This window comes from Larus michahellis, chromosome 7 (assembly GCF_964199755.1).
Source record: "Larus michahellis chromosome 7, bLarMic1.1, whole genome shotgun sequence".
In the NCBI taxonomy this organism is placed as follows: domain Eukaryota; kingdom Metazoa; phylum Chordata; class Aves; order Charadriiformes; family Laridae; genus Larus; species Larus michahellis.
The window spans coordinates 29,025,067-29,043,414 of NC_133902.1; the positions used below are offsets into that span (position 1 = coordinate 29,025,067).

Below are 18,348 nucleotides of genomic sequence, written 5' to 3' on the forward strand. Positions count from 1 at the left end.
AAGAAGGTTCTGAAGATGTATGAAAGGCAAGGGTCCTGCAGGGAAGGCTGGAGGGAGCTGCGCTGGGGGGCAGTCTGGGGCCCTGGAAAGGGATTGGGAGCCCATTGCAAAGGCTCAGTGCAGCTCCTGAATCTATGCCAGTAGTGGATAGGGTGAGTTCATGGTAGGAATTTTAAGGTATGGAAGAAAAGGAAAGTCTGTCCTGACCTCAAAACCAACAGAGCTGCTTGAGTTTTGGTGAATACTAGAGGCAGCTAAATGACTTCTGAGTCTGGTCTGAGACACCCATTCTTATCTTCTAATAAGAAGAAACTCCTCTTGGACCTTCAACCCAGGAGCATAGACTCCTTTCCTTTACGTATTAACAAGGAAAATATACCTTTTCTTCCCAACTGAATTAACTTGCTGCTCTCCTCATCCCTCTGACTGCAGCTCTGTCTATCTCTAGCATGCTCAGTATCCACCCAAGTCTCTCTTCCTTTGCACCTATTAGGGCTTCCGCTCAAGTCCCATGCCCTCAGGCCCTCCAGTTCTCAATGTTTCACTGTTACACTGTTGAAGCAGCTGGTGAGTTCACTGCACAAGTAAATGCTGGTGAGATGTGCTCCTGTCAGTTTTTCTTACTGTTTCCCCAGGGTCCTAAGTCCATATGTTCCATTTAATTTCATTAAGTTTTTTCCATGCTTGCTTTGTGGCTTTTCATCCTTACCTAGATGAATATTAGGCAGCCACGTTTCACAGTACATTTGTTACATTCACAGCAGCTGAAAAGAGTTGAGAAAACAAGGAGAAAAGGATAATTTCTGCCAGCTGTTAGGGCTTTATATTGAGCAATAGGCCTCTTTCCTTTCATACCCCTTGAGTTCCTGATTCTGGCTGTGGAAAGTAGCTGGCTGTTGACTTGTCTGTCAGTTGGCAAACTTAAAATTTGTTCCCTTAAGCCTATTCAGACAGATATGTTCTCAGAAAGTTAGGCAGGAAGAATCTGTTCTATCAGGGAAAGAAAGTGTGGTATAGCTGAGGATGATGCTGTGACAAGTTACTATTCTTCATGGATCTCTCATGAGAAAATCTTCTGTGATCTGCCCTTTCCTTCTGAACAAAGCTTTTGTAGAAATAAACTTCAGAGCCTATCCCATCAGTAATGACTGTCTTCTCCCAGCAACAGTGCACCTCATTAATGAATGAAAAAAGCATTGTGTAAAACAGGCTGTGTTGATTTTTTTAGGTCAGAAGCTATCCAGCAGGTCTGTCCAACAAGCATCAACTAAGGTATGATCTGTGGGGAGGAGGAGGGGAAGGCAAACATCTTGTCACATGACAGGAGTGTATATGCATTTGTTTGTGGGGGTTTTTTTCCGATGTAAGCAGTTACACCTTAGTATCTCACTCCATTTCTAATGCATGCGACAAATGACGTGTTTATTTTCTGAAGTGATTTGATGTGTTTTCTGGAGAGTCGTCAAAGGAGTGATCATAAACAGTACCGGTGTATTGTAGAAAGTATTAGTGGGTGTTTGTCATCTCGGGCCTCATCCTACTCTGGTATAGAAGGGATTTTAAAAGCATGGAAGGCTTTCTGAGGACAAATACTGAGTGTCCTTGTCCTAGGGAGTCTTTCCTGAACAGAAAATTAGGAGCATTGGATGCTGTGAGAGTAATTCTCATCAGTAATCCGTTAGCCTGCACTAGATAGAAGAAAACTTGCAAACAGCGCCCATATGATAACCTCTTTATGGAAGAACTGACGTTGGATGCGTAGTAGTTCTAAGTGGTATATGCGTAAGGGATTGATTGTATTTTGAAACAAAAAAAAAGGGGGGGGAAATGGGGACATGAATATAGTTGTTTGCGTGTAGTTCTTTAATACAGCTTTAGCAGGGGAGTTGGACTAGATGATGTCTAGAGGTCCCTTCCAACTCTGAAAAATTCTGTGATTCTGTGATTACACTTAACTGTGGTTAAATGATACGGATATTTTAGGGCACATATAATCAGATCTTTTGATGTAGATAATTGGAATTCATGTTTTTACTACCATCCTTAGGTCTCTGCAGTGCAGCTCAGTTGGTCATTTGGCATGTACTGGGCTTCTGCTAATGACAGTCTGCTTGTTTAAACAAGAGCATGCTGTTCTAAGCAAATTAAATTTCTCGCTCTTCCTGATCTTTTTTCTAATAGAGATTGATAAGGCTCATAGGAGGATGGAAATCTGTTTGTAGTATAGTGATTTCATAAGAGTTAGTTGCTGGGTCCTCACTACGAAGAAACTAGAGACCAAAAACGTACATACTATTGGATCTGCCATTTGGTCATTTTTCTAATGTACTTGGGTTTCTACAGTGTGACAGTATCAATGGAGCATAAGCTACCACTAAAATACTCTTAAAATTTTAGCTTTACCTTTTGGTTAAATGTTGATAGTTCAGTGGGTTCAGGAAAGGTCAGAGACCTGCTCTTTGTAGAATAGTCTTTGTCTCTAGATACTATTTAAAATGTAATTAGGTATGGAAATCAAATGGCACAAGAGCCAGAAACAGAGCGGGGTGTGTGTTGGCAGACCAGTGGGAGAGGGAGGAGTTCAGTCCAAGTGTGCTTATTCCAGACCAACGTTCTCTGTGCTAGTCCTGAATGCACCCCTTGAGAAACAGTGATGATTTGTCTTTGTGTTCTGACATAGCTGTTCTTCCTGCTTGCCCATTCAAGAAGTTGTACAAGCCTGCAAACGGCATGAAGATCATGAAGAGAGCGTGTAAGATCTTATGGGAGGACCTGCAGGAATGGAACGCAGGAGATTAAAGGTTGATGACTCCTATAAAGCCCACATTCTTTGGTGGGAGAAAGAGGATTTTTCAATAGAGAACAAAAGTAAATCTTCCCTTTCTGAAGTATTAGAATTACTGTGTCTCTGATTTGCTTGACAGGATGCCTATTGTTTGGACAGATGTCAGTGTTTTTATGAGTGTGTACCAACTTGTTAGTGAATACTTATCCATGCATTGCTGTCTTTGCATGTTGTACTGAAACCATAGGCCAGTGGAGCCTCCTGATCTTTGTATTGTCTGTGTATGTTTTCTTAAAGTAAATGAAAGCTTGTTTTATAAAGAAATAGTGGAGAACACTTGTCTGAAGTCCTTTCAGATACATGCTTTTACAGAGTAAGCTTTAACTTAAGGTCAACAATGTTGTATTTCTGCAGAAATTTCTTATGAGGAAATACTAGTGTATACTTCTAACCCTGTGATAACCTAAAAACAATCAAAGCCTTTTCCATTTTTTTTTCTTTTTATCCAGAACAGGAAACATACCAAACTGTCCTTCAAAACCATCATGTTCAGATCCTCAAAGGTTTGGCACTTTTGTTCCTGTTTGTAGGTGATCTTCCATCTATACTGCAAATCACTGCGTTCAGGGTCTTCCACAAAAAAAGAACAGCAATTACAGAACCAAACTCACGTGGGTGGGGCGGGAAACAGGGATGATATCAGAATCCTTATTTACCACCTCTCCCATCACACAAGGGTACTTCCTTTTCATTTTCATAATCTGAGCTGGTCACTTGACAGCATGTAAATAACAATATCTGAAAACCATAGTTTGTTTATAAACATCTGTGTCACATCAAGTCTGGATGTGACAAATTTTCTTTGTGCTTGGAATTTGCATTGGTTTAGTGAAAACAATGGTGTCGTAAACGGTCCAGTCTCAAGAACTGATAGAACCTTCAGCTGTGAATTTGGTCATAGTCTGAGCTTTAAGTGAGCTAAGGAGAAATTCTGAGGCCGTGCCCATGTGTTCTGCAGTATTTGTTGAGCAGAAGAAAAGCCTTCAGTTTCTTCCAGCTCCCAAGAGCTGCATTTGTGTTTCTACCTGATGCAGAGCTGCTTGTATTTATCTCCTCAAGGATGGCTTTGTGGAATTCTGCTCTCCAGCGTAAGGGAACATAGAGGTCTCCCTGTATGAAAACTTGATGACCAGTGTACGTAGTCCAAGTGAGTTGGAAGCACCTAGAACAGTCACCCTCAGGCATGCTGGAATTTAAGCTGTGTTAAGAATGGGAGCTGGTAGAAGGAACAAGCAACTGTAGAATGAATGGTAAAATTAGGCATTCTTGCTCTTCATTTAGTACCCTCCTCACAGAGTACCTTTTCTTAAACATCTTGAGAAAAACACTGGTCAGCAGTGGGAGGAAAACAAATCTCAATTTCTCCTCCCCTTTCCCCCCGACTTACCATCTAACAATGGTTTTGATAACTAGCCATAAATTTGGCCTAAAAAAAAGAAAAAATCTATCCTAGATCTAAGTGTACAGTGTTTAATTCCTAAAGGACTATGCTAAAAATTCATTTGCGCTTTGTCAGGTCACTGTTCTTTTAGACATAAATTTAACTTTTTTTCATAGATGTTTCTCTTAAAGCTAAAATTAAATGGGAGCGGGAATTGGAAACAAATTATTTATGTTTCTTACAGATGATACTTCAGTTTTCTGAAGTGTGCAGGTGTTTCCTCTTTGGCTTCTACGTCTAGCTCTTAGTTCACTGTGTTTTCTCAGGATCACTTAACCTCTGAGAGTACTCCAGATAACCAGCAAGAAACCAGAATGGAGAACAGAAGAGGAAGTGAAGTTTGTAAAGAGCTGCTTGCAGGAGACAGAAAGCTCTCACAGTTAGAGCTCAAGACTGCAGTTTCTTCTGCCTGAAGTGGTTCCCTTTAAATGGTAAACTTGGGGTTTGTTCTTTTTAATATACAACTTTTTTATTGTTGACTTTGGTGCTATTTATGCTCTGAGCTCACATCTAATAAAAGCTAGAACAGTAATTGTGTATATTTGCTTTTATCTTCAGTGCACCAGTTATCTTCTGAATGCAAACTGGTGTAACAACTCCATGTTCTTCTTGGCTGTTGACAAAGCTGTTATCACATCTGAGGTGTTTTGTACGTGAAAGGAGATGAAGAAAGTGGGATCCTTCTTGAGCTTCTTACTTCTACTGAGAACAGATGTGGAAAGAGAGCTTTACCAGTTTTAAATCAGTATCTTCACAATAATGTGGTGGGTGCACAGGTTTTTCATGTCAGATTCTAGTGCATGTCTAACTTTGAACATAATACAAGCCATAAAATTACCTCTCCCTGGCCTCTCATGTTATTTTTTTTTGTCTCCTACCACTGTACTCATACTCGGCACTTTTTGGGAGTGGGGGGCTTGTTTTAACACATTCTCATCTACCACTTGTCTGCTTTTCTCCTGTTGCCTTTTTCTCCTATCCAGAGCAGCACAGAAACGAAAATGTCTCTTTTTGAAAAAACTGCTCTATCATCCTCAGTTTCCCATGTTTGGGGATGAATTTCCTTTCTGCCAGCACAACTGCCAAGCCATGCGGATGAGAGCAGCATCTTCCACTATGTGTACCAGCAAATTATCAGCACAAATAACTGTCCTTCTCCCCCTTACATTGTTTTGAATCCAGATCAGTCTGTGGGTCTGGACCTTTGTGCACCCCACAAGTGACTCTTTCAGTACAACTTGAAGGGGAGCACAGGACCGGGTCAGGAAGTTCTTAATCTCCAGCTTTTTGGTTATGTTTCTGTACTGGGTGCAGGTGCCTAGTTACGCAGGACACGGCTGGTTGTGGCAAGCTCTGCAATGGACCCACTGCAGGACACAGCTGAGCTCATCAGTGAAGCTGGTGGCACCTCTGTGAAAATGTATTTAAGAGAGTGTATTTAAGCAGAATGAGGAAGAAAGTGAGAGAATCAGGCCTCTGAACACCAAGGTCAGAGAAGGACAATGAGAAATTGCTTTGGGTGCTGGAGCTGGAGCAGGTATTTCCCTGCAGTCCATGGAGGACCCCATGCCAGAGCAGATGGAGATTTCCTGAAGGAACTGCAGTCCACGGAGAGGAGCCATGGAAGAGCAGGCTTATGCTGAAGGACTGCAGCCTGCGGAGAGGACCTGTGGTGGAGCAGGGGAAAAGCATGAGGAAGAGGGAGCAACAGAAAGGAGCCGTTACAGACTGACTGCAACCCCCTCATTCCTATTTGCCCTGCACTATTTTGGGTGGGGGGGAGGTAGAGGAGTTGGGGTGAATGTATGAAGTTGAGCCTGGGGAAAGAAGGAAGCATGAGGAGAAGGTGCTGTTTTAATTTGTATTTGTTTCTCGCTATTTTAATCGGCAATAAATTAAATTAATTTTCCTCACATCGAGTCAAGTTCTTTGAAATTTATATCTGGACTCAAGTCACAGTGGAAAATACTTAACTGATTTCTCTTTGATCACTGCATTCCAGTATTGCCTTTAATTTTTTAAGTAGGACACAAAATGGATGAAACTTTAATTTTTAAGAAATCATCCTGAATAGGAAGGAGTACACCTTGTTTGGCTCAGCAGTTGCATTTTTGGATGTATTGGTTAGGCCTTTCAAGTTCTGCTTATTCACTTTTTCACTAGAGTAAATCTTAGGCTGCAGAGTCAACTCAGGAACAGGTCTAATCCATTTCTTTTCTGCTGGAGAAGAATACCAGCCATATTTTTACCGGTTTTAGCACTGAAGAATCATTCTGGGGAAAGGATGCTGCAGCAGTTGATTCTACTTTATCTACTTTGGTAGTGTTGTTCTTACAGATGTTACGGATGCAGCATCTTCACAGCGTTATATGTAACTGTGCTTCAGAAGGGGGCAAAGTTTGGGCTGAGTGGCATCTTTGGTGAAAGTACTATTAATCTTGGAAAAAGAAATAAGCAGAGTTTGAGAATGAGATTTATGTTCCTGTGCTTTTCAGAGATTATTTTCCTGAATGAGAAGGGAACTTCCTTGGAAGGTAAGTTTTTTATGTGAGTTGTTACACGACCTACCAAAAATATTTGGCACTGGCCACCCAGGGTATCTAGACAAGATACAGGTGACATTATGCACTTAATGGTTTCTAATAGGGGCACTGTTTGGAGTACAAAAATTGGTGGATAGTTTCCTAGTATTAGCTAAGTCAATCTTTAATTTCTTGCTCTCTTTGCACGTCTCACTCTGAAAGGAATATTCTCTGTTAAAAGGAATATGGTGAATTGTTAACTGTCTGTATGGAGGACACAAAGCTATTTGTGGTGGCTAAAGAAGATAATAAATTAGATGAGCTTCAGAAAGGATTGCACCATCGTTATAATTTCATCAAGTAATTTCTTCCAGTGATATCACTCACTTTTGATTATTGTCTTACTGTTTACTTACTGAATAATCTATTCCGTAATCTTTCCTGGCTGTGTCAAGGCCATAGAAGAAATGCATATAACAATTCTCCTTTCTCTTGAAGTTCCATGAAAGGGAAAGAATTCCCCATTTTGCAGCTCTTGGGGGCAGTCATGCTTGCTTAGCCATCAGCTGCTCCGGAAGAATACATGATTATCCGTGTTCCCTATCTATCAAAAAATCTTGGATAAGGCAAAGTGAATTTGGCATCTAAAAAGGCAGGCAAACTACCCTGGAACCAAATTTAGCATCTTCAGGAGCTGCAGCCTAGGGTTTATTAGTTGCAATTGTAAAAAGATTGATGTTTTCATAGCAAAATGTATTTTTATTCAGCCAGTTCAGTCTGTGGAAAAAAATGCCTCCGTTCCTTTTATTTCAGATTTGTGGACTTCTTTGCAAAATGATCTGAGAGATCACTAGTAAGATTAGTTAATAACTGCAAAATGGAAAGGTTTCACTGTGGACAAGTGGTAACAGAAGGTACAATAAAGTCAGCGAGCATAATTGTCATTAGTAAGGTAAGATCTTTCAGACATTGGCCACAGGTTAATACTTTTGGTGTATATGCTGACATTTATTCTGATCCAAAGGTTAACCGATTGATTCTAAAACAGCAAGAAGGAATCCAAGTAAGTGCTGGTCAAGTAGCCAATAACACCATTACTTATTAACTACACTTACTACTCTTTGGGCAAATATGATAAACACTTGCTGACCTGTGCAAAAGTAGTTGTGCTTCAGGTGTCAGCCCTTGGTGAATGCTACGATTCAACAATGACAACATCAAAAAATTGTTTCCCTTCGATTCCTCAACATGTCAGTACTCACTCGCCATCTTAAGCCAGTATTGCCTTCTCAGCAGCCTTAATTCCATCTCTGGAAAACTAATTTTTATCTAGACAGCAAACTGTACTAACTTCTGTAAATCATCGAAGCAAGGGTACACAAATCTTCTCTGACCAAATTAGTAAACAAAGCTACGATACTTCACATCCCAGAGGCAGCACGACCACTAGAATGAATTAGTTAACCTTTGGCTACATGAGAAGTGGAATTTTCCAACCAAATATTTTGGTGGTCGTCTTGGTGACAATGAGCTGTGTCAGAGATTTCTAGAAGAGAAGCAGTGGAAAATATTGAAGACAACCTAACAAAGTCTGTATCACAAAGAAAATATGCACCAAAAGTAACTCTTCCTTTTGAAAAGCCCATAGAACGTGTTCTTAAATCCTGGAGCATGATCCAAGCTGGCATGGTGGACCTGGGTATACTATCACAAATTTTCAAAACGTTCTCAGCAGCACCCACACAAGTTTGTTTCCCCGTTCAACCTGAGCAAGGAAAGGAGCCTCTAGTTAAGCCACATACTGAGTTAAAGTTAATTTATAATGTCATTTTACCATATCCCAGTTCAAATGAGTTGCTTGAGAAAGCAGTTTAAAAGCACCGATGCAGTCAAAAATTGAAACTCTATTTTTAAAAGTCTAAGTTGGAAAAATAAATCTGAGTTCGAATTTGTAGTTCACCCTGTTTTGCATTAGAAGGGAGACAGAGGGGAAATAATACTTTCTTGACTATTGCTACTTTCTTATGCCTGTCATCCCTCCAGGACTGCTGCTGTGAACTTGGGCGTACATACTGGTTTTTTTCCAGTAGTAATTTTTTTTTCATTATGACGAGGAAATGTGTCTATGTCCTCAGCTATTTTCACCTGTGTTTTCTTCTGTGGAATACACCCTTCAGATGAAATATTGAGAGTCTTTTCAAGTTTCCAAGATACTTTCACGTTTGTATATCCATTGAGTATAACTAGGAGTAAAATAAAACTCTTGTCCCCCTTTCAGTTCAGGTGAGAAGTTGTGTGATGTAATTACTATGATATTTAAAGTATGTTGACTGATTACATCTGTAATAAATGCTGTAATCTTTGTAAAATTTATGCTTCCATGTATTTGGGAGGTTGATACTGTTGAAATGTGGTAATCAGAACTATAGCACTATGTTCTGAACGTTGCCAGGGTAAGCTGATTAAAGTTTTCGGTGAAACATGAAATAGGGAGTAGGGATTTCTGGCAAGGCCTTGATTGGTCTCGAGGGTTATTTTTGTCGCACTGGGCTTAAAGGTGAGTAATCAAACCATAAATACATGCTCTTCCATTACATTAAATCTCTTGAGAAATTTCGAGACCTACTTCCACTCGCAACAAGTTCATGCTAGAGAAATGTCTGTCTGGTACCTTAGTGATATTCCAGAAGCATAATGATCCTGTAAAAAGTGGTCTTATGAAAAGGAAGACAGCTTGAAAGAGCCGATTAGTGGAGATTTTCCTCAGCTATATATCTGTGTAAACTACTTGTGGAGAAGTCTTACGCGTGAAGAATACAGGGCTGGAATTTTCCTGTGCTTAGATGTGAATCTGTTCATGACCTTAGCCAAGATTGGGCCGCTTGACCTGTGGAGGCCCCCTCCAGTGTAAATGACTCTGTTCAGTCAATCTGTGATAGCAAGAGCTTATATAAAATAATCTGTATGTGTATAGAGTGCACTGGCAAGATGGACACAGTAACTGTAGCTTCTGATTATTCCACATCCTTATCCTCCCATTAACGTAAAAGTCACTTATTGCAGAGTATAGATTGCAAGGAGTGCGCTGTATTGTGCGAGATATCTTGATGTAGGCTTTAGGGTTTTCCATTTTATTTGACCCAATTCTGTGCTTGAGCAATTAACACACTTCTAACATGCTGCTGTTTGAGGAGAAAAAAACTTATCCTGAGAGATTTCTATTAAAATGTACCCAGAGAGATGCTGAAGTCTCTTACCTAGTACCTGGAAAGAAAAATGAGGTAATGAGGTGATGAACTTCAAGTGTCTGGAATGTATAAATTGACATGAGATTTGGCAAGAAACTGGGGACCTAATTATTCACAAATGCTAGGCATTTGTAATGTAGGTGCTTAAAGCAGCAAAAGCACCACACTGATCTGACCTGTTTTCAGCTGTTGTGAATTTAGCTTCTGCTGTAATAGGTAAATTTGACAATTTTCATTCTACAGTACTTGTCCTTTAACAGAAAAATATTCTATTAATTTCTCAATAGATGCTTAGCATATCTAGATGTAGGCCAGGTTATTACTTCAAATCTAAGCTGAACTGGTAATGATCTAGCGGTTTGTTTACCCCTGCGACAACGGAACCTAGCTTTAGGTTGGTGCTCTGAAGTAATAATGCCTGAGAACAAAAACTAGCATTAACTGATACATCCTTCTTGAAAGTTTCACTTCTAAAGACAACTTCCTGAATTGCTTTAAAGCGTGCTAATAGGAAATGTGAGGAAGTTTTTCTTGCTGCATTTGTTCTCAGGATGATAAAGGTACACACAACAGTGTGTGTACTACACAGAAGATAAATTGAGAGTTCCTCTGCTCCTTTTGAAAAAGGGACTTCCAATTAAAAAATTAGAACAATTATTGAAAGTGGAAAAAAAGAAGTCTCTTTCCACATACATTGTTAATCTGCAAAGGACAAGTCCACAAAGTAGTATTGAGATCAAACATTATTTAGGACGATAATTTAGAATATCCATAGTTAGGTTACTGTTTTTATGTTGAAACCATCTAAACCTTTTGTGTAGAGAGTACAAGCTAACCATGAACTCGTGGGGATAAAGAATTACAGGATATTCTTTGGGGATCTGGGGAGGTTAATATCCCTTGCAATTCATCCTGAAATAAGCCGGTACTGGCAACTTTCAGTGGCAGTTTATTTGACTAAATAGGCCAGTGGTCCGATTCATTTGTGCCAGAAAGGAGTGTTAACATTGACTTAAACTACTAGGACAAAAAGTACCGTTCTTTTGGGGTTTTTAGGTTTTTTTAATGTTAAATTTTATTTCTTTAATTTATATAATTTACTTGACTTGGTGTTTTAATATATTGTATGAGGAAAGCAGGCAATATTTTGATTTTTGGATGGTGGGTTCTCATTGCTAATTTACATCTTGAAGTTCTAATCCTCGTTCATGACATTATCACTTATACAGGGACAAGCACGGTCAGACAGGATTAGAGAATTAGCACAGAGTGAGACATCCAAAACCATTTCTGCTGTCTTTTATTAGACTTGTTTGTTTTGAGTGGCAGTAGATAACTGACTTATAATTACAGAGTCTTTAAGACCTCACTCTTTCTTTGGAAGGTCTATGCCCTGCTGAAAATTTTTTGTCATTTACAGAGTCAAGCAACAGAGACAGGCTGAAGGTGCTGCTGTTTGGAAAACAATAACTACAGAGCTATTGAGTGTTGGCAGGGGACGCAACCATCACCCCTATATCCAGCAGATGAGAGAACAAGGAAAGAAATACAAGATTGATATGACCCCTGTTTTTCTTCTGGTTGTACCCATGTTAGATCAAAAGACTTCTAGGAGAATTAGTGAGCAATGCTGCAAGAGAAAGCAGAGGTGGGAGCTCAGTGATGGCAGCTGGTTGAACTTCTTTAAGTCATCCAGCTATTTCTGTAGCATTTGGAGTGAGAAGGTACTTTCCCAATCCTCCTTCAGGCTGCTTGGAAGGAATATGTTTTATCCCAGACTGTCTATTCTCTAGTTCTTGGCTTTGGGCAGGGTGGGCGATGGCCACTTAGGCCAATAGGTTACAAAAGGAGGTGGCTGTTGGACAAGTGCTCTCTGCTCAGCCAACATTAATAGCAGTTCTTCCAAATGTTGCCAGTTCTTTGTGCACCAGGTTGTTCTGTATGCATTGAGACACAGCAAATTTAGGAAGTAGATATACTTCTGGAGGCTGCAAGAAAATTGAGATTTGTGTGTGTATGTATAGCCTCACAGAACGCACACGCACACACATGTAATTATGTATATGATTTTTTTATCAGACTCAGTCATTTGTTGATAATAACTTGCTATAAACAACTGTTGGCGTGAAGCCATTTTCAGTCATCCTATAAAAAGCAAATAGCTTGTTTTCATGTGACAGCTCGATGAGGCAAGAACCTTAGAAACTGTTTATAGTAGGTTCAGCTGTTTTACAAAGACAGTCATTTAAAGATACATATTTCCTGAAGTGTTAGCTAACTTGCTTGTGTCTTGAAAGAACTTTTAGCATGGCTATTACCTTGGATTGCTGCTTCTGTGCTGAGCAGCCAGTCATTGAAATCTACATTGTAAATTAGTCACATACTCAGTAATTTGATTATTTTTTATTACCTTTGAGTAGAGAATATAGAATCCAAGCTGTTTTCAATCTGACATGCATTATAGAAGAATTAGAGGTTTTGTCCTAATTAAATATTTAAATTTAAGAAAAGTTAATAAAATCAGTAACAGCTGTGGTCAATGACAGTCTTTCTTTTACTTCAGTGAATGTAAAGTCAGAATTCAGGAAAGGGTCTGAATGGTCTGTGAATCATTAGTGATACTGCTGCTTTCTGCAGCCAACATCAAAAAGACTTTTTCAGCTTGTATCAGCTGGTATCCAGGCATTGTATGTTTGCCTCGTAATTTTTAAGGTGCTGGCACTTAGCTATGTGCACGCAACTAACTTAAAGGATTTTTTTTTTTTTTTTTTTTTGGTCAAAAATGAAGAAAAGGGGCAGAATTTCCTCATCTGACTGATATTTCCTTACAACGTTTGCACTCTGTTCCTTTAGGATGGCAAAGGTACCAACTGCATTAATCCTTTTTGATACTAGAGGGAGCTCATGGCTTGGACAGTCAGAGTGAAACGTGGTATCTTGGACAATTCTTGAGGAAACACAGATGGGAAGTAAAGTGGCATTGATGACTATAATGCACCTTTTTCCAGCACTGGCAAAACTAGAAGGGCTGAATTTATCTGCTTAGGAAATTACACATGGCTTTCAGAGACACTCAGATAATGAAATGCTGCAGCTGCAATTTATTCTATGTCTGAGCACCTCTCTGTCATGGCTGGATTTATCTTCACAGCTTCCTCTGAGGAAATAAGCCCTCTCATATCCCTGTGAATACATGGGGGACTGTAACACAGGGTGCGCTCACGGTAGTGCAGCTTTCAGACTGTACCTGCCATAGCGACTTCGGTCAGGCATCAGTCTTGCACCTAGGCAGGAAAGCGGCATGTAAATGTTCTTGAGAAGTCCTGATGCGCTACATTTCTTTGCTCAGCCAGTTCCTTGAGGCACAAATGCAGACCTGTCACGATACCTTCTCGCCCACCATAGCAAGACTTCAGTTGGGAGAGACTGCTGGGATGGACAAAGCTAAGAGACGTGCTTCTTAAGCCTCTCTGTGTTGCGCCCTTTCCCCAGCTCTGGCTCAGCCAGCAGTCGTGGAGCTGGAGGGTGGCCCCTGTCTCAGGGTAGGGAGGAGCTGACAGCAGGCATCTCACGTGCATTCCCATGAGATACCATTCAGCAGACAACTGTTCAGTGGATTTGAGGCAGTGAAAGGCAAATACATCTTGGACTCATTAAGGTCTCCTCTGAGACAATGAAGGCTGTGCCAGCCTGGTGGACCTAAGGCATCCAAGAATTTCATCAAGAAGATGAACAGCCAGCAGTAGGCTGTAGAGAAGGCTGTTTCTCACTGGCCAGAGGTGAGGAACTGCACACCCAGGTGTGCACAGAGAGCATTAGCCAGAACAGAAGATTGGGAAAGGAAGCTGGCAGGATTTGTACCCTGGAAGAGCCCTGATATGGGAAGGAAGTGTAGAGAGAGAGCGTAAGCAGCATGACAGTATTGCTGTGTGCAGGACTGGATGATCAGAGAAGAGAATGCGTGCACGTGTGAACAGGTGTATGAGTGCACTGTACATATACATATGCACAAAGAAGTATTCCAAGGGGAATTTTCCAAAGTACCCAGGAACAGATTTGAAAGCACAAGGTAACATCCTGAAGCGTGTTTGACTGACTCTTTTGCTGCCTCCCTGTGTTTCTGCACTGTAACAGGGCAGTTGCAAGCAGATTGGTCACCAGGTCTTTGGAGGCTGAAACGCAGCCGCACTTGAAATGGGCTAGCTTAAATATCTAAGTTAAGTTTGCATAATTAAAGCAAATTTAATTTACGTTACAGCCATTTAATCACTCAGAGTTCTTGGCATGTGGACTTCTAATCCTAGTGACCACTGCCTCTATCCTGTTTAATTATATTTCAACAAATCCTTATTCCTTTAGAAGTAGCTCAGCTGTCAGTGTGATGCTCAGTGAGGTTGCTGAGAGTGTCAGGGCAACAGTAAGCGGACAATCATGTTCCTTCAATGCCTGAGGAAAAGCAAAATTAACTGCTCTGCTGAGTTTTGGCAGATCTGCCCGGGAGAGGGCAGTGATGCACAGACACACACTCTGGCAAGGGGTGCTGGTGGCTCGCATAAACACAGACTTTTAATAGCCATCTCCTGCACGTACAGCTGAACTGTTCTTCTTCTAACTTAGTTTATTCTAAATGTGAAGTGTTTAATGCAAGATAAACAAGTGCAATACCGCTGGATGGAAGTGTGAGGCTTTTTTGACCCTTTCCAGTTCAGGGGTGCGAAGTGTTCAGTGTCATGATTTTTCTCTTCCGCATCAGCAAGGAGGGAGCAGTGTCCTCTGAGGGGCTTTCAGGTGCTGTCAGGCCAGCATAGACATAACGGGGAGCCTTTAGCCTGCTCTTCACCATAATAGCCATGGTGGGGAAAGTACAATATATCAGATAGGAAGGACCATACAGACAGGTGGATATTAGATATTACAGCCAGAAACAATTGGATATTACAGCCAGAAACATGCTGTCCTGCTGGAATAGATGCTGTTCAAGAGGCTAAAGGGCTGAAGATGGGAAGGCATTACAGCAGGTTGACTTCAAAGATACCTGTGCTTAAGTACTACAGTTTTCCTAACATTAAGTGCTGATGATTGCTATGATTAATAGCTCAGTCTAGTTTGTGAAATAGAAGATACTAGGATATACCTGGGTGCAGAGGGCTGAAGTTTTTCTTCTCAGTATCTTGTAACACAATTGCATAAAGCTAGATTGCTTGGGCTTTACTCTTAAGGGATGCTGTAAGTACCAAAAGATGCTGTTACTTGCTGTCTTATAGGTGACACTGTAGAGAATCCTCTATCCAAGGCAGTCATGTTCCTTTATCACCTAAGCGGTTCATCTCCATGAACACCAATGACATCATTTTTATTTAGCTGGATTCCCTGTAAATTCTGTCAGCCTTTTTTTTCCTTCTTTCTATTTATACCCTAACAATAGACGTTGAAATGAAAAAGGCTCAGACTATTGTAGCACATACTATTTAGGTTTTACAAAGTGGTTGATCATGTTCTTGGATGTACTCTGAACATGAGTACAATGATGGATACATGGAGTAAAGAGGATTTTAGCTCTCAGGACAGTATTTGTATAGGACCTGCAAGCTATGGGGAAAGTATATCTGTGGGTCACGTTTATGCCCTTCGTCCTCATAGTGTAGAGAAAAAGAGCCTTGAAGCTGCTCTAATTTGTGTCTAACTGCAGCTGCACCTGAATGGCTACAATATCAGCCAGAGATCTCAGGAATGCAGCAGCAATGCAATCTTGCTTCTTTCCTCCCTACGCTAATTGCTAATTAAATTAGCATTAAGATGAACAGTCACTGTAGAGGAGTGCAGAGGAAGACTCTGAAGGTCTGCCTGTAACTTCTGATCTGAGAAGAAAACGAGCAAATTTCTAGCAGCAACAACTAGCAATAGCCAGTTGTTAGAGACATTTTTTTAAAATAGAGTTAGCAGATTGCATTTGTGAAAGCTCTGGTATCTCAGATGACTTCTAGATGGGATCAGTTTCAGATCTCTCTATCCAAACTTTTACAGGGGAGTTCAGGCTGGAAGTCATTGCTGTGTAACATCTGTTCACTGATCTCACTCCAGCCCTAGGATTTTCTTCCTACAGCATTTGCTGCCCAGCAAGGAGCTCGCATAGGCTGCATGTACGTTGCATGCAAGCAGTGCCTCGTGAGAGATCCCTGAATTGGCAGGAGGCTGTAGGCTAGAGAGGGATTGGCCTAGGCTGTGGGTGCAGGATGGCTGTTAGCACAATGCCACAGGCAGGTGACTTAAGTGCTGCACTCAGGTGTCAGTATTAGTCCCAGTCCCAAAGCTGGCAGGATTGGCACTCGCTACGGGATCTCTGCACTGAGCTTCCTGTCATAGTATTGATATTCCTCTTGTCTGCTCTGTTAAAGGCTCCACAGGGAGAGTGAGCAGTGTCCTGGGACAAGAATCAAGTCAATGCCTGCGACTGAGAAGCTGGAGAAACCATGGACTGTACCAAAACAGGCCACAAAAAGCTAAGAAATCGGGGTGGGACCAGGACAAGGAGAAAGATGGGCCTGGAGCAAAGGTAGGCAGGGAGAGCAGAGCAAAGACATCTCCGGAAATGACAGTACTGAACATTCAGCTGCATCCCTTAAGGCTGCCTATACCCTTATAACATGGGGAGGCTGAACACAGTGCCCTGATGATCCCAGTCCTTGGATTTTTTGGATACAGAAGCCACATCAGATGATTGGTCAGGAGATGAGTTCATGAACAACTTAATTTTTCAGTCCCTATCAGTGTAGAGTTTAAGTGTTCTCAAATGTATCCTCACAGCAGCATTCCCCTTTCTGAACAGGGAGATGGAGCTGTGGAGGCAAGCAGCTTGCCTGAACTCACACAGGAAGCCCATGGCATGCCCAAGGAGTAAAGGCAGAAAGTCACCACACTAATCTGGCTTTCCTGCCTTTAAATCTTTCCAAGTAGGGCTGCATGGACAGGCAAAAATGTCACAGAATTGCTGCTGTCCTCCCAGTTCTTTTGGGGCCTTGGTCTACTTGGCTGTTAGTGAGTACTTCTCCCCTGCACCACTTTTGTTGGCCAGGAGAATGGCCAGCAGGAATGAAGAGCGGAGTGCAGCAAGTGCCAGTTGAGGGCATTAGAGGGAAAGGTTTTTGCTAAACTGGCAAAGCAAGACCTGTTTTGTAGAGAAAGAGCTGAAAGCATACCAAGACAAAGCAGGGAAGTTACATTGAACTAAACCGGGATGTGCCTGCAGAGATGAGTATCAGCTTCCTGTCCCACAGTTCAATGTGTCTTCTGCTTGCAGTAGTTTGCAAACATACACAAATGATTTTCTGGAAAGGCATCTTTTACTCCTTGTTACTCCTGTTCATTTTCCCCTGGGTTTGAAGGCACAGTTGCAATTGAAAAAGTGGCTCAAATCTACCTTAATGAGCTCAAACACGATTCAGGGCATAATCCAAACCTGCATAGGCCATGCAGACCTATTCATTGTTTAAGTGGGATTCCGATCAGATCTCGGTTAGATAGTTTAATTAAAGTGTGTCAGGATAACAGCAGTAGAGTGAAGTAGAGCAACCTGGTAGGAATCCACTTACGCTCATTGTCTGTTAGCCTCAAATGGTAGAATTAATATGGGAAAAAAAAGGGAAAACTGAGGAGAAAATATCGCTGCACTAAACTATAGGTGTTAAAGAGCAAATCTAGATAGAACTGGCTTGACAAGGTCCAAAGTAGTCATTCCCTGCTCCCTGCAGGAACTATACCTGAAGAAGAATAAATTGGACAAAGACTAGACCACGAGATGATGACTCTCAGACTGAAGCTTTTGTTCCAAAACCTTACTCACTGTGTTCCCATCTCTTTCATACTAGTTGCCTCACCTTCAACTGTACTATTTTGGCTGAAGTTCCAGGAAATAAACCCACCAGCCTCTCATTGCCCATCCTCTCTCTGTCACTGCTGTGAGCTCTCCTCCCTTCTACCACAGGACCATCTCGCTTCAGCCTGCTATGCACAAGCTGCTCGCTGAGTTTTCCTTCACACAAGGTCTCAAACCTCCCCTTTCTCATGACAAATCTCTCTGTCTGTCTTGGCGTTCCCTCCTTTCCCAAGCTGCAGTTGCTTTTTCTGTGGTAAGAAAAGTCATCAACCAACTTCTTCAGGTTGTTTTGGTTTGTTTAGTTTTGGGTTTTTTTCACCTCTCCATTCATTTCCCCTTGTGGTGGATATCAACAAGATCTCAGTTATTTCTTCTGAGTTGCTATTTTGTTTTTGTTCAAATATTGTCTTCATTTGCAA

The 18,348-nt window shown here is 41.2% G+C and overlaps 1 protein-coding gene across 21 annotated transcripts in view; it reads left to right on the forward strand.

Annotated features, from left to right (window-relative positions):
- Window positions 1-6,199, forward strand: part of CARF (calcium responsive transcription factor) — a 37,598-nt gene extending 31,399 nt beyond the window's left edge. For 7 of the 21 annotated variants that reach the window (XM_074594603.1, XM_074594602.1, XM_074594618.1 and 4 more), the window contains 4 exons: window positions 1,229-1,272; window positions 2,681-4,717; window positions 4,845-5,050; window positions 5,270-6,199. The gene's annotated coding sequence lies outside the window, so the exon portion shown is untranslated. The remainder of the gene's footprint in view (window positions 1-1,228; window positions 1,273-2,680; window positions 4,718-4,844; window positions 5,051-5,269) is intronic. The other 14 variants (XM_074594615.1, XM_074594613.1, XM_074594616.1 and 11 more) reach the window with 14 other exon arrangements.
- The last annotated feature ends 12,149 nt before the right edge of the window (window positions 6,200-18,348 follow it).